Source organism: Hydra vulgaris, chromosome 14 (genome assembly GCF_038396675.1).
Source record: "Hydra vulgaris chromosome 14, alternate assembly HydraT2T_AEP".
NCBI classification, from domain to species: Eukaryota; Metazoa; Cnidaria; class Hydrozoa; order Anthoathecata; family Hydridae; genus Hydra; species Hydra vulgaris.
In genome coordinates this window covers 4,475,001-4,491,706 of record NC_088933.1, presented here as the reverse complement: position 1 = coordinate 4,491,706, position 16,706 = coordinate 4,475,001, and the positions used below count along the sequence as shown (strand labels likewise).

At 29.8% G+C, this 16,706-nt stretch overlaps 2 long non-coding RNA genes across 2 annotated transcripts in view; one reads left to right on the top strand and one right to left on the bottom strand.

Annotated features, from left to right (window-relative positions):
- Window positions 1–584: 584 nt before the first annotated feature.
- On the bottom strand, window positions 585–5,226 carry LOC136090598 (uncharacterized). Its single transcript, XR_010643554.1, has 2 exons — window positions 1,097–5,226; window positions 585–763 (listed from the first exon to the last, which is right to left on the bottom strand). It is a non-coding gene; the product is annotated as an uncharacterized LOC136090598 (long non-coding RNA).
- Window positions 5,227–14,787: 9,561 nt separating this feature from the next.
- The window catches only part of LOC136090550 (uncharacterized), a 5,300-nt gene continuing 3,381 nt past the window's right edge, over window positions 14,788–16,706 (top strand). Inside the window, exon 1 of the long non-coding RNA XR_010643497.1 lies at window positions 14,788–15,575. This is a non-coding gene — a long non-coding RNA (uncharacterized LOC136090550). The remainder of the gene's footprint in view (window positions 15,576–16,706) is intronic.

The following is a 16,706-nucleotide window of genomic DNA, read 5'->3' as shown; positions in this document are numbered from 1 at the left end:
TAAAGATCAATACCCAGTGAAAAAGCGCACATGGGATACGCGTGGGTTTTTTCCATATGTAACCCATGTGGGGATTATTATTTTGTCCCATGTGGGTTTCAAATGGTAAATCCCACATGGATTCCATATGGTAAATCCCATATGGGATACGCGTGAGTTTTTACAATATGTAACCCATATAGGGATTATTATTTTGTCCCATGTGGGTTTCATATGGTAAATCCCAAATGGGTTTTATGTGGTAAATCCTACATGGGATATAGGTGGAAAATACAACATGTTATAGATCTTAAACGCCACATATTTTAATCCAAATGGTATAAAAGTAGTCAATACTAGACAAATGAAAGTCCGAATGATAATTTTTAAAATTCTTTAATTTAAAAATTACTTAAATAGTAATTTAAAATTAATCATCGAAGTTTTCAGAGAGGCTTAACTTAATCTGGTATTTGCTACTTTATCCCATTTGGTATTCAAAAAGTGTAGCATTTTTGATCTTTTACATGTGATGTTTTCCACCTATAACCTATGTGGGATTTACCTTAAACTATTATGACGAAATTTTATAAAATTAAAAAACGTGTTGCAAAATGAATTTATTTTAAAATAAATGCTATTAATCAATACATCCAAAATGAATATTAAAAATATTATTTTTTCTTTTGCGATTTACACGCCGTTTTTTGTCGATTGAATTAAATCACTTCGGCTTGCATAATACCAAGGTTTTTAGTATCTTCTAACTTTCTTCAAACATTTTCTAAAAAAAAAAATATAAATACAAATGTATATAAATATAAATATATATATATATATATATATATATATATATATATATATATATATATATATATATAGAGAGAGAGAGAGAGAGAGAGAGAGAGAGAGAGAGAGAGAGAGAGAGAGAGAGAGAGAGAGAGAGACACACAGAGAGAGACACACAGAGAGAGAGAGAGAGACACTCACAGAGAAGAGAGAGAGAGCAATTTTAATAAGGAGCCTTATTAGTCGAGCAATTTTAATTATTAGCCAGGTTGAAGTCATTAATGACTACAATATTTCACAAATAATTATTTCCTAATTTATTACTTACAATGACTAACGTATTATGGGTAATTGAACACATATTATGCGTAAGGAGCTTGAACCCATGAGGAGAATCCTGAAAAAATTAATCAATTAGGATAAGTAGTTTAACAAAAAAACAAAAACAAAAAAGTAAAAACCTACTTTTTCAATGATGTAGACGTTGGGTGCAATAGCCACTGGATGCAAAAGTATCTTAACTTTTTCGTCACACACACGGCCTTCTATAATAACAGGCCTTGACATCGCGCAAAATGCCGTAAAAACTGAAGGCCGAAACTTTCACTTTTACTTATATTGATATATTTTTATATTAGGTAGGGTGTAATGGCAGTCTATGTTTTCTAATAATAATCTCTAGTAAAGACGGAAATATAAAAAGAAAACCAAAAAATTGTTAAAAGATAATCATATTTTTCGTATTTCAAATTTCATTAAGAATATTTATGTAATATTAAAAAGTATCAATAACAAGCAGAACCATAACAAAGTATATATCTATATATTAGAAAGATAACTGTATTTTTAATTTTTTTTTGCTAAAAATGGTAACAATAAAAATCACCAACAATAAAAAACACCAACAAAAGTTGAAAATATTTACAAATCCAAACATATTGAGAGACATATAGGCTCATGAGAAAATAAAAAACATATTAAGTAAACAGCATAATTAATTACAAAACTAATTTTCACATAAATTATGATAGCTTTAGTATTTTGGGAGTGGTAATTAGTGAGTAATTCTTTAGCAGAATATTAGAATATACTCTGCATTGTTTTTTTGTGATTTTAAATTTATATTTAGCAGCAATGAACTGAAACTGAGTAACACAAAATGTTCTGCATAAGGGTCACTAGCACCTTGAAAAAAAAAATCAAAATATTGACCATTAAACAAGAGTATCAGAAGGAATTTCAAGTCCGCCTCTGTTTAGGCTATACAGATAACTTCCATATTTATAATAATAATTGGTAGAATCATCATAAATTTTTATTTCGCTTTTTTGCACATAGCCAGCTATGTAAACTATAGCCACTAATGTAGATTTATTAACTGAGCTTTCAAGATCATGTATATTATCCAGAAGTTCTTTTTCATCAGTAGAAATATCTCTAAAACATATGTCACAAGTATGACCATCGATACCATCAACAGGAATGTCAAATCGTAATATCAATTTAGTATGTTGAATATTAATTTTTTCAATTACCGATTTAGCGTTTATAAAGTAAGTACCTCCAGATCTCTGCCGAAGCTTAGAAAAAGCTTTTTCAAGTGGATCTGTTGAAAACCAACATAATAAGACATTCTTTGCTCTACTACTCAACAAAGTTTCTACAAGATCAATAAAGCCCTAACATGAATGCGCTATTGCCTGCAGGTTTCATAAAATTTGACAATTCAGCAATATCTCATAGCAGTTGTAACTGTTGATCACCAACTGAGTGGATTTCTCCACATAATTCATTTCTAAACCGAATGCCAGCACCAGGTGCTTTGACATTAACAACATTCGATAAAAATATTTTTTTAATAAATACAGCAGTACCTTCAAATGCTTTATTTTCAATCTCTGGATGCATTCTTAGTGCAGCTAGTGTTTTTTCGCAAAAAACAGACAAACAAAACTTTACAGATTGTCTCTCTATTGGTTTTGGATAAACTGATTTAGCTGTAAGTTTAGAGAGTTTAAAAAGACTATTGCACTCAGTTTTATATAAAGTTTCTAAATCACTCCACTTAGCCAAAGCCAGTTCTTTATTGTTCAAAAATTGAAGTTCGTCAGTCTTTTCTGTCAACCAATTGTTTCGTATAGATTTTAAGAGATGCACATAATCATACAATAAATATATACCTGATGTTGTTAACCATGGTTTACTTTCAACTGCTTAAACATTCCAAAAAATCTTTGATTTACACGGTTACCATCAGTAATTATTACCAGTGTCTTACTATTTTCAATATAATTTATCGTATCAACAATTTGTTGACATTGAGCAAACTAAAATTCAGGGGAAAGATTTGCAACAGATTGAGCTCTACATATAAATTCTGGACCTCCAAAAAGACATTTAATCATAAATGATAAAATTGTTTTAGCTAACTTTTCAGGGTAGTTTACTGCTTGACCAAACAAAGCACCTCTTTGGTAAAGTAATGAAGCTTTGACATAGAACTCATCAAGTAGTAGTATGGAAGTTCTTTTCAATGGATTTAAATTCATAAAAATACTATTTATGAAACTTAGGTCCTCCATTGAGCTTATTTTTGAAGTCAATCGTGTTAAAGTCCTTATACTTGGCAACTTGTAGTCAATACACAAACAATCATATAACTTCGTCGCAAAGCAAAATACTCATATGCTCTACATATAATATCTGAAGTATATAAAACTTCACCAACATTAACTTTTCTCATAGCATTAAGGTGTTCGGATAGAATATTTGACTGAAGCGAACTTTCTTTATTTTTTAAAAATCTAACTGCTTCAAATAAAGCTGATTTTGTTTTTATTAACTTTAATTTTGTTTACAGCTAAAGATGAAATATTATAAGTTGTGCCATTATGGTTAGCTACAAATGAATAATCATTGAAAATTACTAAAATAAATAATGGAACACCAAGTTTGTACATTTTTGATTGTATGTGTAAACTTTTTTTATTAAGCTGGAAAACAATAACATCGTTATTACCACTTAACAAAGATTGAATATCGTCAAATATAAGTTCATCCTCTTTTAGAAAATCATTTAACTCATCTGGTAAAATGCTTCGAAAACCGCTTGAAGTTACAGTTTTTCTAACTTTACTTGCTGGTGTGGCTAAACAACTAGGCGGAATATTTTTAAAAACAGATGGTGGATTTAAAGGTCGTTGCTTCCCATATTTGCTTTCAAAAGGTGCTTCATTTGGCCAATGAAGTTGACATACTGCTGTATTGCCTGTAACAATAAAACCAGTTCTTGGGATAGCTTCATTACATCTTTTTCTCTCCTCTAGATTCTTCGGGAATTTATAAATTAATATTTTTGTTGTAGTTGAGTATTGATATTTTTGTTGTAGTTGTAATTGATATAGTAGTTGTAGTTGCATAAATTGATATTTTTGTTGTAGTTGAAGACTTGCAAAGAGATACACAGCATTTTAAAGGCATTTTAATTATTAAAAAAACTTATTGTTAGTTTGACAATATTATTACCTTACAATGTAACGCCTTGAACCTTACAATGTTATTGTCTTTAAGTTGCGCTATCTAATTTATAAACTAATCAAATTTTAAAGATTTATTAAAAAAGCACGAACACAAACTTTCGTCTAATGTTAAAAGATGAAAATGTAAACACAGTATTAGGAATAGGCCTTTAGTTTAACAACTTTGTTGCGCGATGTCAAGGCCTGTTATTATAGAAGGCCGTGGTCACACATAATATAATATTCTGAAACTAATAAACAAACATTTAAATTTCTATAAGTAAATTTATTCTGTGATCATTGCCATCATATCCTATCTTATTTTCATATCATAATCTATTATGGTATTATTTATATAACATATCACAACAATATTATTAAATTTGTGATGTTCAAATATCATATGAACATTCTCTAACATGTTCATATGATATTTGAATATAGTTCTTGAGTATATTCTCTGCAAACAATTGACTGATGCAAGTTCAAATGTTATCAAAAAGCAAGCATGCATGCATGGGACACTGCAGTGTCCTGCAAAAAAATGCAGGTTTGAAAATCAAATTTTCTTTATTAAAAAAAAATTAAAATAGGGGGGAGATAGGGAGGTTTCTGTAACTTTTTTTAGGTTCCAAAACTTTTAACTTTATATATAATAAGGTTCATAAAACTTAAGGGACTTACGAAGTACATTGAGGAACAAAAACAGGATATTTACAGAAACTTTTCAATTTTTAATCTGGAGTACCACAGTGTAATTGGGAATAAAGTCGCTGGGTCCAGTATTCAAAGTAATATGATCTAAAGTAATATATAAATTAAATAAAATGCTTTAAAATGCATGCAAAATGTTATACATATAACTCCTGATAGTTAACTATATGTATAACTAGCTATACATAAAATTTATTATATAAACTTATTTTTTAAGGTTATGCTTGAACAAATTAGTACCAATTAATTCAAATTCAAGATTTAGTTCAAGTTCAAGCTCTTATTTGTTCATTTTTTTTTCACTATTTTATATTTATTTGTTCAAATTTCTTAACTAGTACTAATTCTTACTATAGTAAGAATATTTATCATTGTTGAACGTGATTTTATAAGTAACTTAATTTTATTTTCAACATATTTTGACAACACTCTTTACATTTTAAATGATGACAGCTTTACTTTTCTATTGATGTTAAATTTATTACGTTTCAATAACTCAGATTGAATTTTAACTGAATTATTGTAAGCTTTGTAAGGGTTTGTTGTATATCAAATGGTGTTGTAAATAAAGTAAAAATAATATATATATATATATATATATATATATATATATATATATATATACATATATATATATATATATATATATATATATATATATATATATATATATATATATATATATATATATATATAGTATTTAGGCTATGGGATCATCCATAAATGATGCCAGTAGATAGAGGGGCAGTGTGAGTTTAACAATTATTGACAATGGGGAGGGGATGTTGAGACCAAAATAATGTAAATTAAAAATTGAATTAAAAAAAAAAGTAAAACAATTTATGCTAGCTATGAGCAGTTTTTAGAGGTATTTACACCAACAATATTGTCTAAAAACTTTTTGCTTTTGTTGCTTAAAACTGTAGAGGATCATAGAAAAACAATTTAAATTCAAAAATTAGCTTGCTTATCTGAAGGAACAATTTATGTTTGTTTTTTTACATTTAGTACTGTTGAGAATAAATGTCTAATTGAACCAGAAAAAAATTGATGGTATATGCATTTTTTATATTATATTAACAATTCAGATATACCATCATAATATGATAACAAAAACTGACATCATTTTCAATGGGAGATGGCAAAAAAATTGACTGAATTTGATAAAGGGTGAAGGTGTTCAATAAACCGGGTCATCATCTGACATCATTATGCATAGATGACCCTATGATTTAGGTAAAATAAGTAATCAATTTGCCATATTTCTCTTTAGAAAGTGTAAGAAAAAAGCATTGTTATGCTGAGAACCTACCTATAGAGCAAGCTTTGACCACCTATTTTATAAATTTGAGAGACAGAAGTGGAAGTGCGAATTGCAAAAGAACTAATAACAATGCTCTAAATTGATTTTAACTTTGTAGACTAACATTAATATAGTATTTAGAAATAATAAATGAAGTTTACATGATTTTTATAATTTGTATTTATTTCCATTAATTATCAGTTGTCAGTCTCTATTTTATAAAATGAATTAAAAAACTATTTATTTATAGTATAATAATAATACATAAATTCTAGTTTCCTAATGCTATTATCATCACAATGTTAATGGTATTCGTTTTAAAGTGAAATTCTGTATCGATTTTATTGTTTTAATGTTATATATATATATATATATATATATATATATATATATATATATATATATATATATATATATATATATATATATATATATATTATTTTTACTTTATTTACAACACCATTTTATATGCAACAAACCCCTACAAAGCTTACAATAATTCAGTTAAGATTCAATCTGAGTTATTGAAACGTAATAAATTTAACATCAATAGAAAAGTAAAGCTGTCATCATTTAAAATGTAAAGGGTGTTGTCAAAATATGTTGAAAATAAAATTAAGTTACTAATAAAATCACGTTCAACAATGATAAACATTCTTACTGTAGTAAAAAATAGTACTGATAAATTTAAACAAATAAATATAAAATTAACAAAAACAATGAATAATTAAGAACTTTAACTTGAACCTTAACTAAATCTTGAATTTGAACTAATTGGTACTAATTTGTTCAAGCATAACCTTAAAAAATTCAAGCATAACCTTAAAAAGTTTATATAATAAATTTTATGTATAACTAGTTATACATATAGTTAATTGTCAGGAGTTATATGTTTAACTGCATGTATTTTAAAGCATTTTATTTAATTTATATATTACTTTAGATCATATTACTTTGAATACTGGACCCAGAGACTTTATTCCCAATTACACTGTGGTACTCCAGATTAAAAATTGAAAAGTTTCTGTAAATATCCTGCTTTTGTTCCTCAATGTAGTTCGTAAGTCCCTTAAGTCTTAAGGACCTTATTATATCTGAAATTAAAAGTTTTGGAGCATAAAAAAAGTTACAGAAACCCATCTCCATCCTATTTTTTCTTTTTTTAATAAAGAAAATCGGGAATTCTTTGACTTTCAAACCTGCATTTCTTTGTGGGATACTGCAGTGTCCCATGCATGCAAGATTAGTTTTTGACAACATTTTAACTTGCATCAGTTAATTGTTTGCAAATAATTTACTCAGGATCTATATTCAAATAACTATTATATTATCCTAATAATACGTCTATTTGCACAAATCTTAATCTTATTTCTATAAAGAAAGATAAACATTATTCGTGGTACTTACATACTTGCTTGTCATTCTCTATATTAATATAAAGTATTTTCACACGATGTAAACGTAACGCAATGCAAGGTCGATTTAAAAAATGTTTTTTAGTTTTTTTTAAAAAGTTTTTTTTTAGTTTCCAGCTTTCAAATTAATTCCCATGCAAATCCCACAGGAAACCCACGTGATTTTTTCCCATGTGTGTAAATACCATTTCCATTGTGTGTAAATACCATATGGTTCCCACATGTAACCCATGTGGGATTACCCACATGGGTTTAAGGTGACAAATTTTCATACGGATACCACATGGGAAAATCCGTCCCACGTAAATCCCATCAATCCCACACGAAACCCACGCGGAACCCATGTGGGACGCGGTTTTATTTTTCACTGGGTAACATTTCTATAGAAATGTGGGGAAGGGGGGGGGAGGGGCTAGGGGAAATGAGGAAAAGCGGTGTGACACCCCTCCATCAATGATTTGCTCGTTCATTTAGTTGGCGAATTTGACCATTTTTGACAAGTCAGTCGGCAAATGCAAATCTTTCAGACAAGTTAGTCGGTAAATTTAGACAGTCAGCCAGCAAGTGTCGATAAGGCAGTCGGCAAATTCAAAAAAACGAGGACATTATTTTTTTTTCAGTCAGCAAAAGCTGTAATGGACCGCCCACCACCACCCACGTGACACCTACTCGCGCTGGCCCTACATATATATATATACATATATATATATATATATATACATATATATATATATATATATATATATATATATATATATATATATATATATATATATATATATATATATATATATATATATATATATATATATATATATATATATATATATATATACATATATATGTATATATATATATATATATATATATATATATCAAAGGCACTTCATTTTCACAGGCATACCTAAAAGAATCATTAAATTTTGCATGGGACCCCTAAATTCAGTGAAATTAAAGCCATTAAATTTCCCCTGCTGTTCCCCCTCCTCCACTATCTGATAGACCCTACGTTCATGATTTTATGTAATCAAATAGTCTAATCCATTTGATCGCCATAAAGACTAAAATACTAAGCAGAAGGAGTCATATAATACAAGAACTCTATAGAATTCGCATTTAATAAGTGCGATTTTCTTATCTGTGAATCTGCATAAATCTAATCTAGTATAAATGTGAATCTTTTGTAAGGGCGAAGTAGTTGCAAAATAATATAAGTGTTAAGTGCGAGCATAAGTGCAAACAAGTATAAGTGCGATTTGGTTTGAAGAGCTCCAAAGCTGTGCACTTTTTTATAATAAATGAATAAAGCAAAAATGAATATACTGCCTAGCGACAAATCAAGGAATTTTTGAAGGCCAGTGCGAGGCAAGAAGGTCTGCCCCCCCCCAACCTAATAGGGCCCAAAAATCTCAAAAACCTTTAATTAGGCACGATTGATTACGAGTCTTATGGTGCGCATATGCCAGAAGTTTTAAGAAATATCAGAGATTTTAAAATGGCTGCGGTTCTTAGTTACATAGTCTTTTTTTATATGGCAACTGTTTTTATAGTTTATTTTTGTAAAAATTTATGTTGCAACCATATAATTGATCTGACAATAAATAAATGTCTTTTTTTTTATTATTAAATAAATAAAATTGAGGCTCTTAGAGAGTGAACAATCCAAAATGTGGACTGTACATTAGGGTACGTCATACTAAAAAATGTTTGAAAATTAAATTTGGGGAGTGATTTTATTATGGGTTGGGGTAAATTAAGCAATATTCAACCAAAAAAAATTTTAATTTTTTTTTTTTTTTTGTGTAAAAATTAACTTGAAAAATGTAAAAAACCGTATAAAAATGCGACTTACAAGCGTTAAAAAATACAACAAAAAATTAACAAAACCTTACTAATGTCTTCTAAATTTTTGATTATCCAATTTTTAATAAGTCCATTTGTTGTTGTAATCTATGAATTATAGAACACAGTTACTTAGTACTTGTTATTTGCTTTGCGTTAGTAGTGAATTTCATAGTGTATATTTCAATATCAAAAAGTTGCAACATTTGTTGCATTTTATTTGTGGTTTTTCATTATAATTGTTTTCGTTTTACAGTAAAAAATAAATAAACTAGAATATTGTGTTATGGAGAGTTTAAAATTGAAACAAACTAGACATTCTTCTACAACTAATTTAACTAAGTATCTTGGAGTTGGAAAAGATTGGTTGGAAACAGAAGTTCCTACACTGAGAGATGTACTAAGGAAAAGTCTACATATTCAGAAAAGTTTGCTTCTTTCTGATGATCTTGATAAGTGAGTTTTTTGAAACAATATTACAATATAATATAAACGATATAATAGAATTTTAGTGGGCACAGGACGTCTAAAACATCCATAGAACATCCATTAGACATCTTGACACCCGTTGGGCATCTTGGACATTCAAAGGATGTCCAAGTATTAGACAGTTCAAGTATTTCAAATGACAATGTTAAAACAGTTTAAATTTTATGTTTTTTTCAGAGATTTCATCTACCTATAAAAGAAATCTCAGTGGTATTGGCAGACTTGGTATTGAAACAATGGTCTCAATCGAATGCTTTGTTTAAGACCCCTGTTGTCATATCTCAAAAAACGCTGTCAGATAAAATTTTAACTGCCTGGCATAAATTTAGAGACATTTGTAATCAAAAAGAAACAAAAGAAAAAACTGTCCAGCTGGACGAAAAATTTGTCCAGCTTACCTTCCCACAAAAATTGTGGTAAGCTGGACAAATTGTTAGATATAACAAAATGTAGGTGTAACATTTTACTTTGTACAGATGAAAATTCTCCTTGTAAGGAAGTTAAAAATTGTTCTGCAGGAGTTCATGTTTTATGCATTTGCTCTAAAGCTATCAAGTTGCCACAACTTGATTTACTATGGCTCAAATCTCAAAGAGATAAGGTTGGTGAAAAATCAGGCTACCAAATATACCAACTAGACAAGGAAGAAACAGAAAGACAGGTTAAAGCAGTGAAACGTAAAATAACAGATATTGTATCTATAGAAAAAAGAAAGAATTTGATTAAAAAACCTCACATTAATACACAGGTTCAAATTGAAAACATCGAAGACAAAGCTTATGAATCAGTGGGGCATGACTTAGATCAAAAAACTTCACCTGAAAAAATTAAAGATGTAAATGAAGAACCCTCAGAAGACAACTCCAATAACATCAAACAAAAAACTTCCCCATTTATTACCATTAAACAAAACTACATGAAGATCCATAAAACAGCACTAGCATCTCTTCGAATTGACATATCTCCTGCTGCTACATCTGCAATTGTATCTGCTTTTCTTCAAGATTTGATGAAATCAAATTACTTGACTCCAAAAATGGCTAGTTTAACATGTGATCCTAAGAAGATTTGGAGAGCCAGATAAGAGGTTATGGCTAAAACTAGAGTTTTGTCAGAAAAAATAATTATTGAAGCTCCTATCAAAGGCATATTTGTAAATGGAAGAAAAGATCCTACTCTAGTTTTGATTGAAAATTCAATTACTAAAGCGTTTTGTCGAAGAACAGAAAAGCAAGAGAACATAAGTGTTACTTCTGAACCAGATGGAAGCTATTTGACCCATTACACACCTTCAAAGGGTCCAAACAAACCAGCTAAAGAAGCTGCAATCGGTCTTTATAACTGGATGGTTCCTAGAGGAATTGATCAAACTATAATTGTGATCGGATCAGATTCTACAAATTCAATGACTTGATCTAGTAACAACGGCGGATTATTAACTCACCTGGAGAAACTTATTCGAAGAAAATGTTTTTGGTCAATTTGCATGTTACATACCAATGAGCTACCTTTAAGACACCTGATTGCAAATCTTAATGGACCTACAAACTCCAAAGATGGATTCAAAGGGCCTATAGGCAAACTATTATCAAAAGTAAATCAATCAAAACGACTAGAAAAGTTTGAACCGATTAGACAGATTGAACCTTTAATTAAAATTCCGGATGATATTTTAAAGACTATGTCAGCCGATGCTTCACTAAGCTACAAGTTAGTTTCTTGTCTTGAATCAGGTATCTTGAATCATTCACTTGTCAACAGAAAGTGTGGCAATCTTTGCCATAGCAGGTGGCTCACAACCGGTCAAGCAATTCTTTGGCTTTACATTAGTGACCATGGCCTGGAAGGTGATATTTTAAAAAATCTAAAAGTTCTTTCTCAGTTTGTGGCTCAAGTATACTTTCATATGTGGTTTAGAATCAAGGTAAAGCACTCTATTGTTGATGGGCCCCATCATCTAATCAAACTTCTTTATCTATTAAGAGGTCAAACAGTCGAAGTTATGGATGCCGTTAGTAAATCTGTTCAAAATGGTGCATTTAATGCTCATTCTGAGTCTCTCCTTAATTCTCTTCTTGCAAGCTCATCAAATGAAAATAGAGCTTTTGCAGTCAAGATGATTATGAAAGTTAGGGGAGATTCAGAGCAAGGTGATGTAAGTGTAAGAAACCGAAAAACACCTACACTTAACTTTGATGCTATGACTCTCCTTGAACTCATTGACTGGAGTAATGAACAAATCTTAGAGCCAAATTTTACATGTAATATGACGAAAAAAGATTTACAAAAAGTAATTGATTCTCCTATGGAAGTACCTTACTATCCTCTCGACACCCAGTCTTGTGGAAGAGTTGTTAAACAAGTGACTGAATCAGCAGCTGCTGTTTGTAGTTTTCAGAGGCGTGATGGTTTTATTAGAGCAAGAATAGAGCACAGAGATGTTGTTCCAAATCTGAAATCCAAGAAAGATTTAATCAAACTGTTTAGTTGATGTTCAAGCTTTATTTTAGTGAAAATTTTATTTTCCATAAAAATATGTTTGTTTTTTTAACATTTTATGTAATAAAAATATATTTGGACAAATCCGTGTGCGTCCACAGAACATTTTGGTGTTTCACATATAACAAATGAAATAAAAAGCATGAGCAAATTATTTCTGTGTTTTTATTTCCAGACTTTTTTAGTGCCATTTTTTGCAAAACATTCTCATTTGACATAAGCATAAACATAAACTTAAGTTTAGAGTTGCAAATAGCTGAAGATGTTATGTAAAACATTTAAAAAAATTTTGTGAGTATTTATGGACAAATCTAATTCAAAACTCTAGTTTTTACCTAAAAGTATTTTTTCAAATCAATAATGCATATATATATATATATATATATATATACATACATACATATATATATATATATATATATATATATATATATATATATATATATATATATATATATATATATATATATATATATATATATATATATATATATATGTATATTAGGGTGATTCAGATTGTAATAGAAAAAAAAAATGTCACAAAAAACATTCTCCTCAAGGTTGCCTGTGTTCCTTTATCACCTAGGATCATGTGTACCAAAAATTAGACTAAAAGAAGCAATTTTAGGGGTTGCCATGTTTTATAAGATGAATTAACCATTGGTAAAATTTTGTGATTTTCTAAAATTTCGCAAATTTGTTTTTTCATTGTTTATTTATTTATAATTTAGAAATTGATAATATGGCAACCACTAGATCTTCTGCGGAGGTGTGGCTTGTTGGTAAACCTACACAAACTCTGTCGACTGCCAGACTTCCTTCAAGAGGGGATGTTCTTCGGAGGTTGCTCTTCCATCATATAGAAGAGAAACAAGAAGTGAAAAAAGTATTCGGGCAACAATTGAAGCAGTTCTTGTTATATGGGAGAGAGGAAAAATTCCAACTCAAAGAATTGACAATGCGGAAAGAAAGTTAAAAAAACTTTATGACGAATATCTGCTGCTGAAAAAACACCGAGGATCAAAATTGGACAGCTGTCAAATGAAAGAAGGAATTTTCCACGCTGACCTTGAAGAACTTTTTGATATTTCAACCAAGAATGCATCAGAAGTTATGAAAAACGATGAAGATAAAGCATTTTTACGTCAGCAGCAAGAAGATCCATTAAGTTGTAGTATGGCAGGAATTGATCGGAATTTAACAGCTAGGGAGGCACGGAAACGAGTCCGAGAAACTAAAATGGAATTGAGGCGTCAAAGAAGTCAAGCGGAACTGATGGAAAAAACAGAACTCATTTCTTCTTCATCAGCAGTTGACATTGTGAGTGAAAGTAGCTCTAGTTCCTCGGATGATGATGAATATCAGACTCCTTCCGCTTCCAGCACACTGAGCACAAGTGGTTCAACGAAAAAGAAGATGAAAGTTCTAACAAATAATGTTGTATCATCTCTTGATCGTGTTAATATTTCTGATCGCCGTGCACTCTTCGTGGTTGGAACAGTGTCTCAGGCTCTTGGTCACTCGGTAAAAGATTTATCATTGTCGTACAGCACAATCCGCAGAAAAAGGCGATCTGTTCGTGAAGCGGTGACTACAGCTGACAAGGTTGATTTCTCTCCTGATGATCCACTTCTTCTGCATTGGGATGGAAAGCTCTTACCTGATATCACTGGTGGTCAAAAAAAAGTGGATAGAATTGCCATCCTTGTGACTGGTGGTGGGGTGGAAAAATTGCTGGGCGTTCCAAAGATTGATCGAGGTACAGGTGAGCAACAGGCTGATGCTTGCATGAAGGCTCTTAAAGACTGGAAATTGAAAGAATTTGTTCGGGGACTGGTTTTTGACACTACTTCATCTAACACTGGGTTGAACAATGGTGCCTGCACAATAATGGAGCAGAATCTTGACCGTAATCTTATATGGATAGCATGCAGGCACCATATGTTTGAAGTCATGCTTTCCACCATTTTCACGACTGCATTTGGAACCAGTGGAGGACCTGAAGTTGGAATTTTTAACCGTTTCCAGAAACAATGGCCAGCAATCAACAAGGAGGTGTTCACTATAGGGAATAAAGAATTTTACAACTGCGATTTTTTTCTCAAACTCCGTGAAGAAATGGTAGTATATTATAGTGAAGCAATTAAAGGTCAACAACCCAGGGATGATTACTTAGAACTCTTGAATTTGTGCCTTATTTTCCTTGGAGGATCAACTACAAAATCGGAGTTTAAAGTGAAGTTTCGGGCTCCAGGTGCAACACACAATGCACGTTGGATGGCAAAAGCTATATATTGTATAAAGATATATTTGTTTCAGGATCAATTTGTTATTACTGCAAAGGAAAAGAAAGGAATAACAGATATAAGTCTTTTTGTGGCATTTGTATACGGACAGTTTTGGAATGAAGCTCCGTTAGCTGAACGAGCACCATTCAATGATGCCTAGCTTCTTCAACGGATTCAAGAATATCCAAATCGTACAATTGCAATTAATGCAGCAAAAGTTTTGCATCGCCACCTCTGGTATTTTTCTGAACATCTAATAGGATTGGCTTTCTTCGATTCCCGTGTCGACAACAACACCAAGAGAGACATGGCAAACAACCTGAAACAACAGCCAAGGCAGAAATCTCTCAAAAGACTTGATGCTGCCACATTCGATTGTCACAGCCCATTGTCTTCCTTCGTCACACAACGCACCGCAGAACTTTTCGATCTAATTTTGAAAAATGGAAAAGAAAAAGCTGAATCATTTTTAATGAAAGAATCTTCAGAGTGGGATATGGATTCAACATATCTTGAAATGAAGCACAAGGTTCGTCAAATGAAAGTCGTCAACGATTGCGCGGAACGAGGCATAGCACTTATAACATCCTTTAACTCAAGCGTTACGAAAGATGAAAACCAAAAGCAGTTTCTTCTTAGATTGGTTGATCTTCACCGGAAGGAATTTCCAGTTGCATCAAAGTCTACCCTGATGAAGATGACTGTTGAATGATGAAGATGATTGATTTATTATTGCCTAGTAATAGTATTTAGTATTTATTATCAATAAGAAATTGATAATAAATAATTCAGTAATATAATATAAAAAATGTAAAAATAAAAAATATTTTTTTTACTTTTTGTAACCTTATACCAAAATGTGACATAACATGGCAACCCCTAAATATCATCCGATTTGATTCAAATTTTGCCCAATAACTACTATTGTCATATAGAACAAGGGCAAGCTTGAGGACAACTAAAGTTTTGAACCTACAAATTTTGCATCACCCTAATGTATATATATATATATATATATATATTTTTAAGTTTTATTTCAATGTTACTTAGCAATACCACATAATAAAATCACTCCCCAAAATGTTTTTTTTTTAATTTAAAATTTTTTAAAAGTATGATGTACCCTACTGTACATATGTTTTTTTAATTTAATAACATTGCATGTTATACATAAGCATGTTTTACATAAGCATAATACAAGATGTTTTACATAAGCATGTTACATGCTTTTGTAAAACTTTGAGAATTTCTAACTGCACAAATTAAAAGTTTTTTTTTCATTATTATTATTTTCTTTATACTTGACTATTTTTTAGTTGTTGCTTAAATTTAATTTTGCTGTAAAAATGTATTTTAAAATTAGGTGTATAAAAATGTAATAAAAATCAAAAGAGCTTTCTGTTATATGGTTAGTTTTTGATTTCTGTTATATGGTTAGTTTTTGATGGCTATTGTTATTTTTTTGATTAAGAAATACTTTTTAAGCTCTTTTTTTGGAGAAAGAATTGATATATGGTAAATAATTTATTAAACTCATTATGAATGGATTCGCCTCCTTGTTTGTAGTATGCCTTGTTGCTTGTACCTTGTTTGTATTAGTATATATATATATATATATATATATATATATATATATATATATATATATATATATATATATATATATATATATATATATATATATATATATATCTACATCTATATATATCTATATATATTCATATATATATATATATATATATATATATATATATATATATATATATATATATATATATATATATATCTACATCTATATATATCTATATATATTCATATATATATATATATATATATATATATATATATATATATATATATATATATATAT